At 38.9% G+C, this 12,947-nt stretch overlaps 1 protein-coding gene across 2 annotated transcripts in view; it reads left to right on the plus strand.

The window, feature by feature from the left end:
- The first annotated feature begins 5,159 nt into the window (after positions 1-5,159).
- Positions 5,160-12,947, plus strand: part of LOC118909747 (olfactory receptor 5G3-like) — a 37,895-nt gene continuing 30,107 nt past the window's right edge. The window contains exon 1 of one of the 2 annotated variants that reach the window (XM_057507068.1): positions 5,160-5,775. The gene's annotated coding sequence lies outside the window, so the exon portion shown is untranslated. The remainder of the gene's footprint in view (positions 5,776-12,947) is intronic. The other variant, XM_036880486.2, reaches the window with a different exon arrangement.

Consider the following 12,947-nt stretch of genomic DNA (forward strand, 5'->3'; position numbering starts at 1 on the left):
CCTTTAAAAATATGCTGTAGAAATGGTTTGTGGGAGGTAAATTTCCTCAACTTTTGCTTATCTCGAAATTGTTTAATCCCTCCTTTAAATTTAAATGATAATCTTGCCAGGTAGAGTATTCTTGGTTCGAGGCCGTTCTGTTTCATTACATTAACTGTATCATACCACTCCCTTCTGGCCTGTAAGGTTTCTTATGAGAAGTCTGATGATAGCCTCATGGGTTTTCCTTTGTGAGTGATCTTTTTTCTCTCTCTCTGACTGCTTTTAATACTCTGTCCTTGTCCTTCATCTTTGCCATTTTAATTATCATATGTCTTGGTGTTATCTTCCCTGGGTTCCTTGTATTGGGGGATTTGTGCACTTTCATGGCCTGAGAGACTATTTCCTTGCCCGGATTGGGGAAGTTTTCAGCACTTATTTCTTCAAAGACACTTTCTATCCCTTTTTCTCTCTCTTCTACTTCTGGTACCCCTATAATGTGAATATTGTTCTGTTTGGATTGGTTGGAGAGTTGTCTTATTATTCTTTCATTCCTAGAGATCATTTTTTCTCTCTCTGCCTCTGTTTCTTTGTATTCCTGTTCTCTAATTTCCATTCCACTTACTGTCTCCTCTATCTCTTCTTGTCTGCTTTTAAATACCTCCATTGCATGTTTCATTTCAGATACTGTATTTTTCAAACTGTCTGTCTCTCTCTTGAATTCATCCCTTAGATCTTGAATATTTTTCTGTAGCTCCTTAGCATCTTTATCATTTTTATTTTGAAATCTTTTTCAGGAAGATTGGTGATTTCAGTCTTGGGCTATTCTTACTGATTCATGATTGTCTATGCTCAATGGATAGACTGAATGCTACCTGACTAGACTCATTTATGCTACAACAGTGGTAAGGAAATTAATAAGTGAGATTTTCTTCATTTCAGCACTCCTTTATGGATTGATTCAGACCAAGGAATTCATTCAACAGCAAAAATAAACCACTTGCTTGCAAAACTCTCTGTGGTACTCCTTGAAATTTCATACCCCATTCCATCCTCAATCATCAGGGAAGTGGAATGTAAAAATCTGGACATAGAAACAACCTTAGGAAGAATCTCTCAAGAAACTGGACTTAACTGGCCAGAAGCATTAACCCTGACCTATTAAGGTCTGGAATACTCAAAATAGGAGAGAAGGATTAGTCCCCTTTGAAACAGCATTTAGTTGCCCCATGGCTACTGGCATATCAAAACCTTCCATTCATGAGTTTAATAAAAATTATGGGAACTTAAGTGAGTATTTTGATACTATGACCCACTCTACACAAGATCTAACTACTGTATTTGAAGCAAATCACCAACAGGTAAAGGAGACCTGGCCTCCATCACTGACAAGTCTTGCTACCCCTTTGACCTAGAAACTCGGAATATATCAAAGTCTTCAGAAGAAAACACATGCTATCACTTCACTTATGAGGTACTGCTGACCTACAGTTACCTACACTGCCATCAAAATAAAAGAAATTACTCCTGGATTTATGTATGCCGCACCAAAATAGACTCAGATCATCACTCTCAAGACAACTGGGAAATAGCTCCTACAGGTGACCTGGACTTTAGGTGGATCAAAATTCAGGACTTTCTTGTTTAGGGGCCAAATCTAAGCTTTATAGCTACTAGAACCAAACTCCAGGCCTCCTACATCAGCTATTTTGCAACCTTACACACCTGCTCTTACAGACTGACAAGAGCCCATTCTCATGGAGAATGTGTGGATGTCAACATTTTCAGTGGCAAAGGTCATGAAATGCTCCAGACCTTGAAAATTACAAGTTCCAGCCTAACCACAACGGCCTTTTTATTTTACATGGCAGCAAAGTATGTAAAGCATTCCCACCTAAATGGCCAGAGCAATGTAGACCTGGATACCTGGCTCCTGTCACTAACCACTCTGGCCTAAATGCCAGCCAGATTACAAACTTGGGCTCCTTTTTTCATAAAATTGTACCACATAAATGTGGTACAACGATAAATTGATAGAAAATTTGCTTGTACATCACAATTACAAGTTCTTTCCATCATTGAGGATCATACTCTTATGTTTTGGAGATTATGAATTAGAAAAGGTGATCCTTAATTTCTCTCTGTTAATGGAAAAAGAGTTCTGTACCACTGTGTGAATTTTGAAAATGCTCCAGGCAGAAGTTACCACCTCAGCTTCTTTGGTGCTCGAGAATCACTGTGCCCTAGATACCCTGACTGCCAGCAAGGAAGAGCTTGTGCGGCCATCAGTGAAAAGAATGGCCTCCATATAAACTAAATGGGACAAGTAATAACTAACTTAAATCAGCTAAAAGAAAGGGTTACTACTTTTTGTCGGATAAATGAAACATGGACATTCTATTGGGCTGATATGTTTCCAGGAATGGGGCACTGGTTTAATTAATGGAGTGTGGGGAAATGTGCTTTGATTTGTTCTTTTTTGGTATGTTCATCCTCATTTATGTCTTCTTTCCTCTTTGCAGATCTCTTACCACTCATTTATTAACTAGATCTCTGTCTCCACAGTCAGTGGCTCAGCTTTTAATATGTGAAACTTCCAGGGAAGAGGAAACTTCCAGGGAAATTTGCAGAGGAGGGACCTGTAAGGCCCTAAGGCAGGCCTCCCCAAAACGTGCCACTTTGGCCTACTGATTACTTTAAATTAAAGCAATTTGAATAAGAGGGTTGCTCTGACCCTCGTCTGAACACTACAAAATCAGGAAATAAATTGCCCATGCGACAGGTACCGTCCCTGTACCAGTAGCTAGAGAGACATCCTTAACACCAGAGGCAGGGAATTCAGAGCTAAGAAGGCTACATAAACAGATCTTGTTACTTTTTTACTAATCTACTACCCTGCTCAAATGTTGTATAGAATTCCTTACTAATTGAGGCTACCAAAGATAAGTTGTCTTTGCCCTATGAATTCCTCACTGGTTTATTGTCTCTTTGTCTAAAATGTATAAAACTGCCTGCCTGATTCATTCCTTTGGGTCTCAATTTCATTATTGGGCCTCTGTGCACATGTAATTTAACTTTGGTTCCTTCTCCTGTTAATCTGTTTCATGTCAGTTTGATTCTTAAACCACCTGGAAGAACCTTGAAGGGTGAAGAGAATTCTTCCTTCCTGACACCCTCTTTCTGTGCAAGGAGTCTGGAAGGCTCAGAAAGTATTGGTAATGGAGTTTCCCAGCAAAAGTCCTCAGCACCCTTGGTTTCCAATAAACATTCCTTTTCAGAATGGATGCAAGTCCATCAGAATATGGGGCTATGTTGACTGAGTTCAAATCTTTCCCAGATTTGGAGAGGCATATCCCTCCCTCAACAGAGAGCTGAACCCCCTCAGTCACTCATCTTCCTCATCACATGCTAACTATTCCTTCAGGAAAATAAAGTAAATTTCATCTCATAGGTAATGTCAAGATGTTCTGATTATAAAAAAAAAATATGTTTAACCCAAAGTTTCTTTTAACGATAAGATTCTGAGATGTCAAGACCACAATGAGCTTTCTGAAAAGGTAGCATCTTTCCCCAGCAGTGGGTGAGTCATTACACGTCCATCCACTGAGCCTGTATGGAGCAGCTTTGTGGGATGGTGTGCCTCCAGACCTTCTGGCTTCTTTAAAAGACATTTGAGTTTTTTTTGACATTGTTACCTATAGGAAGTCAGAGTAGAGGTTCCTGTGACTTGAGTACATGCATTCCCTTGCTTGGGAGACTAGACTGGATAGGTCATTCCAAACACAGGGCCTTCAGAAGCTGGATGCCAGCCTCTCTGGAATGTGTCAGAGGCTTTCAGGGGTTCTTCCTACCGTGAGGGGCCTTCTTCCTTTTACATAGTTTATCAAAGATTTACAGGGAATTCATTATTTTCTAGTTAACATGCTGGATAACTTGGAGATAAGAGATAAACAAAACTTCCTCTTTTTTTCTCTGTAAGGAGAGCTGCTGAAAACAAAATTAATAAATACAGTGTACCTCCCCCACAACTCCCACCTCACCCCCCGCAGGCATTTAGTTTCTTTGTACAGTCAGTTCTAGGCTACAAAACCCAAGACTATGGCTTCTAGGGCTGTGAACTTGGACAAGGGCTTTAACCTCCTTATGCTTCAGTTTCTAAAAAAGGGATTATGCTAATAATGCTGAATACTTCGTAGATTTTTCTTTTGTGGCAACTAAATGTGTTAATTCATGTGAAGTGCTTAAGACAAAGCCTCACGTGTCTTAACTTCTCTATAAATGTTAGCTACTGGTATTCTCTATCTCTGATCAGCATATCATTCAACCATACTTGCTCAATACTTGCTATTGCCAGATACATCTTTATGATAATTCTGTTTTCTTAAAGGAAGTGGGAAGAAAGTCAAAAGGGCAAGGAAGAGATGAATAGGCATCAGTTCATTATCGAAGTAGTGGTAAAAAGTATCAACGTATAAGTTGCAGATAAGACACAGTCTGAGTCTTGGGGCTTGGCTCTCTGCACCTTCTAGCACTTGGAATCTCTTCTTCAGGCTCCTTATCTCCCTTTAAATCAGTAAGTGAACATTCCGTGGCTCTGCAATGTCATAAACCAACACAAGATGTCCATCGTATGCAGAATGCTATAGTAATGCCCTCAAAATCAAAACATTGTTTTTTCAGGTAAAAAATGAAAATCATTTTTAAAGAAATTCTACAGCAGGTTCAGGTGCCAGTCTATGCCACTTTTTGGTCCTGAGGGGTCAGACCCTACCGTTCATGGAGAAAGAAGCACTTGTTTGAACTTGGCACAGAGTGAGGAACTCTGGTCTTAACATCAGCAGAACTGTTCATGCCTCTTTTATGTTGTTTCCTTCTTAAGTGTTGAGCATCTTTATTGAAGTCACTTAGTCTCTCTGAACCTCAGTTTCCTTCTCTGTTAAATTGGGTCTGATGATAACCATTTTGCCCATTTTTAAAAAGAGATAGTGAAGATGAAAGTAGGGTTTTGTGTAGAAACCTGTTATTATGGCAACTGATTTTACAGTGAGTAGCAAGGTTTGTCATGTTCCCTGTGGGAACCGTTCCAGCTGGAACCATGGGGTCACAGAGAGAAAAGTATAATCATTCTTATTAATTACAGAGTTATGTAGAATATTGGACCGAGTATATGGGGATTCGATTCTTCTGTTGAATCAGTGTGATCGGTTGCTATCTACCTATGTATATGTTTATAAAGTGCTTTGAGCTCCTTGGGGAGTCACTTTATATGAGTGCATGTAAGTGTAGTTATGATTATCACTGGCTGATCTGCTTTCCAGAAGGGTTCATTTGGCTTGGGGCACACCCTGGCTCTGTGAATGGAGTTACTGTATGAATGACACACCCATTTTTCCCAGTGTGACTGTTCTGAAACACTGCTTTATCATTCCAACAAAGTTTGTTTGAAAAATGCCCCAATTAGCTGCTAGCTCTTTGGCATTGAAGAGTTTCATTGTCTCCGTGCAGACATTCAGGAAGGACTGCTTTAGTGACAACCACTCCCAGACTTAGTTGGCTCCTTGTCTGCTGGTGACTGGCTGGCCCTGGTCTTGCCATGGGCCGGATTCAGGTGGAGCAATGTGGCCTCATATTCTCACAAACTCAACACAATCCCTTACTCTGTGGTCCCAGCTGATGCCTTATCTCATAGGGAGAAACAAGAAATGGAGATTTATTCCTGAAAAGGAAAACGTGAACATCCAAGACTCTGTGTTCAGCTAGCCAAAGAAGAGATGGGAAAGCTAGAGGCAAGAGCAGGTGATTAAATTCTAAGGTCCAGGAGGGCAGGATTTTTGCGTGTTTAGTTCATCGCTCTAGCTGTAGAGTCTGGTCTTGGATTAGGTCCTCACAAAAGATTATTATATGAGTAAATGAGTGAATGACTATGACCAGGGGAATGTGGCTTTGTTTCAGGTTTGCCAGTGGCCTTTCGCTGCTCTCTCAGGTACATTGTCTTTGGAGAAAATGAGTGGAGAAAAGAGATATTTGTCAAGCTTTGCATGTGCCCGTCATATTTACTTACCACATTTCACTTAATCCCATGATACCGTAAAAGACAAGTGTTATTACTTCATTCATCAGGCAGGGGAGGTCAGATACAGAGAGATTAAATGTGCCAGGATTAGGTAGCTCCAAAGTTGTGGAGATGGAGATGACCTCTTAACATTTTCTTCCTAAAGATTCTCTACTATTCAGGGAACATAATTAAGACCCTTGGCCCATGGACCCCGGCTTGGAGGAAACTTGTGGTGTCATTTGCCTCTAGGGGGCAGAGGCCCCATTTAGAATATTTACACACCCATCCTTGTATGTATGACCTGATGAGTGGGGTCAGTCCTGTGGGCAAATCTGAAGGTTCCATGCTGATTTATTGAAGCAGACCCCATCACACACCTGGTGTCCGTCCTTCTCCTACTTCTCTCCTTCACCTTGACCTCTTTCCCTCCTTTCTCTGTCTTTTTCATTCTCTATTTTTTCCTTCCTTTTTGTGGACCCTTCAGAGGTTAATAAAATAGGTCTCTTCAGGTGAAAAGAAAACTATTGTTGTGTTTCTCATGGTCCTGCCTCTGAGCACAGGTGTGTGAGTTGGGGGGTGGTGTGTGTGAGTGAAGAGAGAAGATTTAACTGGCCAGGATAAGCTGCTGTGTAAGCAAAATCTGGGTAGGTCTTCGTGTGTGGAGGTAGGAATACACTCTGATTCATATGGTCTGTGAGTATGGCAGGCTGTGGAGGTGCTTTGAAAATATGTATTAAAATAAATTTATTGCTTATATTGAATTCAAACATTTCCCCCCTTATTTTTAGCACCTCTGTTATTTAAGCCTTGAACATACCATTAGAAGCTTTCTGGTTAAGATACATACTATGTATTGTATCAAAACAATTTACCATCTTTGGGAAATGAAGGTGGCAAAAATTAACATTCTGATGAAATGGAACAGGAAGCTATCTGTGTGAAATAGCTAATTATATTTCAAGAAGAACTTGTGGGTGATGAGAGTGAAATTTTTTTTGTTCAGTGATCGTTGCATTCCATGGTTTTGAAGATAAATGAAACATTTTTATTTCCAGAGAGTTTTTGAAGTCCATACATAGTTAACAGTCATTTAAGAACAAAGTCCCTTGGTTCAGTAGCTCCCCAGCCCCCATCAAAGTTTCATTTAAAAAAATCTGAAACCTACATAAAAGTTGCAAGAACAGGAAAACAAATATGGTAAAACAAAAACAAAGAATTTTACCATACTTGCTTTGTCTCTTCCATGCATTTGTAAGGACATGATCTATCTATCTATCTATCTATCTATCTATCTATCTATCTATCTATCTATCATCTATTTATCCATCATCTATCTCTGTACATTTATATGAGTAAGAACTCATGGATTCTTTTTAAATTAATTGAGTTTAATCCATTCCTATCTTTATTCATTTTGTAAATTTTACAAATTCTGGTCAAAGAAAGTCCTGTCAAGCTAACTTCTTGTCTTTTTGATACATCCGTATCAACTTTTGAACAAATCCTTAGTTCCTGGCACAGAAAGATGTCCCAGGTTCACTTCTGGAATCCAATACTTGGTTCATATTAATAAGAAAGTGTTTTTAGAAACTAAGATCTGGGAGTGATCAGAAAGTCTCCAACAACTTGGACATGTCTATGTATTCTGAGAATTCTCTGTGGTTCCAATCTGTCCTGAGAAGGTCCAGTATGCTGAATAAATGATAAAGCTTCTTTAAGCCAGTAAATGTTTATATAGGACCAGTCCAGAAAATTAGAACCAATTTATAAGATGCAAACAACTTAGTACAATTACAGGATTTGTAAAATCTATATTGTGGGCAAATATTATTGTAACATGCTTTATTACATTCTCTTATTTGGTATTTTTATATGTAGCAGATAAAGAGAAAAATAAAATATTAGAATTGGAGGAGGCACCTAACTTCATTTCCCTCAGGACCAAATAAACCCTGAGGTTCTTATGTCATATCAGGACAAGGGACAGCACCAACATTGCTTGATCTAGGGCATTCTTGCTGACATTTGGGGTCTGGAACTAGAGGTACTATGATTTGGGAAATAAAGAATATATTCACTCAGACTGGTGGCAGAAGATGAAATTTTCAGGGAACTTAGAATTAAGAGATGTAGGAGCAGCTGATCCCAGAACATGTGGGATCAAGAGAGAACAGGGGTGTTTTAGAGTTATTGCCTAGAGTTCAAGAAACCCAAGTAAAGAACTTGAAGTAAATTAAAATGCTATTTTGTACCCCGCATTTATCCACCTTACTTATTTTTCTTTAACATGTCATTTCTGTAAAATATTCTTTGTAAAGTGCAATTGTAAATGGCCACATAATTTTCCACACTAAGGAGGTACTGTCATTTGTTTAGCAATATCCCTATCATTGGTTAGGGGATTCTCAAATTGTTTCCATTATTAATAATGAAGGACCAGAATCTTTTTTTATTTTTGTTTAAGTGTCATTAATATACAATCTTATGTTGGTTTCAAATGTATGTCACAGTGGTTCAACAGTCCCCACGATCAACTTATAGTGTGATTGCTAATTATTTTGTCCCTTTATTCTCCTCCCGTCCCAACCCCTCCTCCTTGGTAACCACTAGTCACTTCTCAGTGTTTATGAGTTCTACTGCTGTTTTGTTCCTTCTGTTTTGCTTATTTCCACAAATAAGTGAAATTATATGGTACTTGTCTTTTCAAATAGGTATTTGTATGTATTATTTCTGCAAGAAAAATACTTTGAATGGGAAATACAGGGTTCAAGGGTTTGACTATTTTTAAAGTTATTAACACCTTGTATCAAATTGAATTTGAGAATTTATGCTTATTAGTTTCATCAAAAGTTTAATATTATAAAGTCAAAGGAGTATATGAGAACTTTTCTAAGATTCTTCACTCAAAATGCCATGCATCTGCTACTAGATTACTTTCCAGAATTTACCATCTTACTAGCAAATTCACTGGCTGATGACTATACCTTTTCCCAGAGTTTGGGATGGTGCTTAACTTCTAGTTGTTGCTCAAGGGATGCTTGTGGATTCCTTTCTGTTGATAGTGCATAAGTTCCCTGAACTAGAGCAAATCTTAAAGAAATAAACAAAGAGAACTTATCTCTTTGTTTTATAGAAAGATATCTCCTGAGCAACATTTCTTGTAGTACATGAATCAGCATGACTCCAGGAATACATAATAATTTTAGATGAAAATGTAAGAAACTGAGTAGGTCTTAAATGTTTATGGGGAACACTTTCTACTATTATTTTACCATTTGAAAATAAAAGTATTACTTTTATCACAACAATTTTAAAGCACAATGACAGCTAGGAGAAATGACATTCTATCCTATCTGTAATCTTATGGCTTTCAAAGGGGCAAAGAATTCAGAGACATTAAGCAAACAGTCAGATAAATTTAAAACTGGCATTTTGCCACCACTCCCTTTTAGTTCTACATTGTAGGTGCCTCCTGGACTAAACACTCAAGATGGCAAATAAGCTCACACTTTATGGAGTTTCTACAATTGGTTATGTGTTTCACATGTGTTATTTTACTTCTTCACAACAGACAGGTATTTTCATTGTCATCCTTCAGATGAGGAAATTTTCTAGTTTAGACTATCTCCTGTGGTTATAGAACATATTAATTTTTGGGAGAAACGTGGTGAAGGGTACGTGGGCTTTCTACTAAGTTTTGCAACTCTTGTAAGTCTTAAGTGAGCTAGATGCCTTTTCCTTTCCCCATATCAGAGTTTTTAGCTTTAGCACTATTGACTTTCAATATATTTATTGAAAGTCAGATAATTATTTACTGCTGGGGGTGGGGCCATTCTGAGCAATGCAGGATATTTAGCTGCATTCCTGGTCTCTGCCCACTAAAAGCCAGTTGCAAGGAGCTCTCACCTCCCTACCAAGTCATGGCATTCAAACTTTCTAGATATTGCCAGTTATTCACTGGGGGACAAAACTCATCCCCAGAAGAGAATCACTGCCTTACATGATCATTCCCATAAGGGCAAAGATGGCGCGGATGAATGGAAGCCCCATAAGTCTCATGGAGGAAAAAAGACAAGTTCAAACAACTCTTGGGCATTTGGCACAACTTGTAGCTGACTAATAGCTGATGAGAAAATGCCATGCTGAGGTGGTCTGCAATAAGCATGCAACCACTGATTTTGTCTCCTTGACTGCCTTTCTGGGGTTATGAGATTCCTATTCTCTACTGAAGGGGCTGTAATTGCCCACTTTTGCCAGGCCATGCCACCACATTTAGGTTAAGTAAAAATAGAATGTTTGTGAACATAATGAATATGGAGGAAAATAATAAATCATTCAGGCCCATGTCTCCAAAAAGCCTTATCCACCTGTTAGAGCCCTTGGAGTTTTTTCCCTTTAATCCTACCTGTTATTTGTGGTCTGCTTTGTTCATTTGGCATAGAGCCAAAGTGATCTGCATTGTTAATTACCTGATCAGTTATGTTTGGTGTACTGACTAGACTAAAGATCAGATGGTCACATGACCTAAAGAGAATGAATCTGTGAGAATCTGGAGTTCCACCTCTTCATTTAACATGTGAGGTGCAGAGAGACTGGGACTTACCCAGTGTCATACATGGGATGAGTTATAGACTTGCACTGTACTTGCTTCCCAATGATCAGTCATACAGCATGGTAGATGAGTATTAACTGTGGAGCTCAACAGATCTAGTTTCTATTAACAGTTCCACAATTAAATAGGCTATGTGACTCTGGGAAAAAAAAAATCTTTCCCCTCTCTGAACCTCATCTATGACATGGAGATTATGATAGAATCTAATTCATAGATGTGTTAGTGAAAATTCACTGAAATAATGTATTGAAAATGTTAAGCACAGTGCTTGCCCCATAGTAAATTGTTATTCTCTTCCTCCTTGTCCTCTTCTTGATCCTCATCATCACAGCAAATGTTTTGGAGTTTAGAACGCTCTCCACATCCATTTAATCTTTCCAATCCACATATAGCTTTCGGGGGCAGGTGTTAATGACCTTTTACAGGTTCACTGTGAGAGAACAAGTTCACAAAAACACTTGACAAAATCCACAGTCCCATTAAGATGAAAACACAGGCATAGGTCTTTGGATGGACCAAGACTTCTGCTTCTCCTCTAGAGTTTCTGAACTCCCAGCTGTGATTCTTGTCCTTCATGGCTATCCTGGGGCTTCACATACATATGTAGTGTACTAAATATTTGCTGGGGCCAATTATTCTATTATTTTGTGTGTGTTCATCCACCTCTCTCCAACACATGAAGCTGAAACAAGAGGGAAAGTGCTTATTCCAGATATCTGAATAGGGCTACATCAATATGGTTGGAGCTGAACCTATAACTTTTCCAGTGATGCAGATGAGGTTGCAATGTGCAAGGGGGATGTGATGTAAGTTCTGGTGTTTAGGCAGCCAGTATCTCTATGCAAAGATCAGAAGAGGGCCACATGGGAGCAGAGGTTAGAAAGGTGGAACAGGGCAAGGAAAAATCTCTTTGAAGGAGAAGGGGATGGTGGTATGGGAAGAGTGAAAAAATAACAAAATGTGAGATCATGCCAGTACCTTGATGGGGCCTGTATTTTATGCCCATTAAAGGTCCTTTGTCACATTGATTCTGGGCAAAAGGCCTAACCAGACCAAAAACCAGTAGAACAAAGAGGAGAACTGGAAGAAACTAAAGCTATCTTTAATAGTTCAAAGTGCCTCAAGGAAAATGTACTTTGACCATAAAATTAATAAAAACGACATGTTCCTTTGCTTTTTTGTTGGTGCAGCATAAGCAATAATAACACTTTCTATTTAATAAGGTTTTGATGTGGAGCTGAAATTTATATAGCTTTTTCATTACTCTTCAAATGAAAAACCTTCCTCTGAGGCCTGAGCCACAGACATAAGTAAAGCTTTATTATTTATAAAAAGAGGAACCCTGAAAAGGTTGGAGTCCTTGGCCAAGCCTGGAGAAGATGTGAATAGAATCTACAAAAGACTGTAGCTCTGGGATGGATTTTCTGATTCAAAATGTCACTGGCCTCATTGTTGGTAATTGGCTGAAGAGACAGAGAAAGGAGAGGAAGGAATAGAAGGAATTCTGTAATTCCTTCCAAAACCTAAGGGGACACAGATCTCATCCCTTGAGCCAAAGTCCTAAGGATATGCAGGACATAGTTCTAAAGTTGGAATTCAGCTCTCTATGTGTTGTGTTGTGTTTTTCAAGACTGGCTCCTGCTTTGGAACATTCTTCTGGGAGAATGTAGTTGGGTTCTGCTTTACAGTCTCTGTGGTGGGAAATGGGGTGAATGACAGCTATAGTCATTAAGAGTCATTTATCCAAACAAAGTGGAATTGTCACCTCATGATCAGAGTATGTAATTATGCAAAAGCAGCATGTGGTTTGGTGGGAGTAAGTTTATACTGGAATTTTCTCTGCTTATCCTCTGAGATCCACCATGACCTGGTTGGCAATCTAATGCATGTGATCTCTGAATTCACTACTTTGTACCCTGGGCCAAGTCCAAATCATGGTCTCTGTGGTATGATAAACAAAATGGACTCTCCTCTCATAAGTAAAATAAACACCCCCAGGAGTAGCTCATTTGTTTGAAATAATGACAATAGTGATGATGATGGTAAAACGTTCATTAAGCACCCAAGATGTGCCTGCAGTACTCTAAACTTTTCACATGCATTAGAAAAGTTAATCGTCAAAACAATCCTATAAATACAGAAAGTTTTGGTAACAAGTTATACAGTGCACGAGTGGTAGGGCTGGGAAATAACTTGTATGGTGATGAATCTTCTAGCCACAGTTACTATTTTACCTTTCAACCATGAAATTTGCTTCTGGTACACAGACCCTAACTTTGGTTTTATAGTATGCTTTATTTG

Source organism: Manis pentadactyla, chromosome 9 (genome assembly GCF_030020395.1).
Source record: "Manis pentadactyla isolate mManPen7 chromosome 9, mManPen7.hap1, whole genome shotgun sequence".
Classification (NCBI taxonomy): Eukaryota; Metazoa; Chordata; class Mammalia; order Pholidota; family Manidae; genus Manis; species Manis pentadactyla.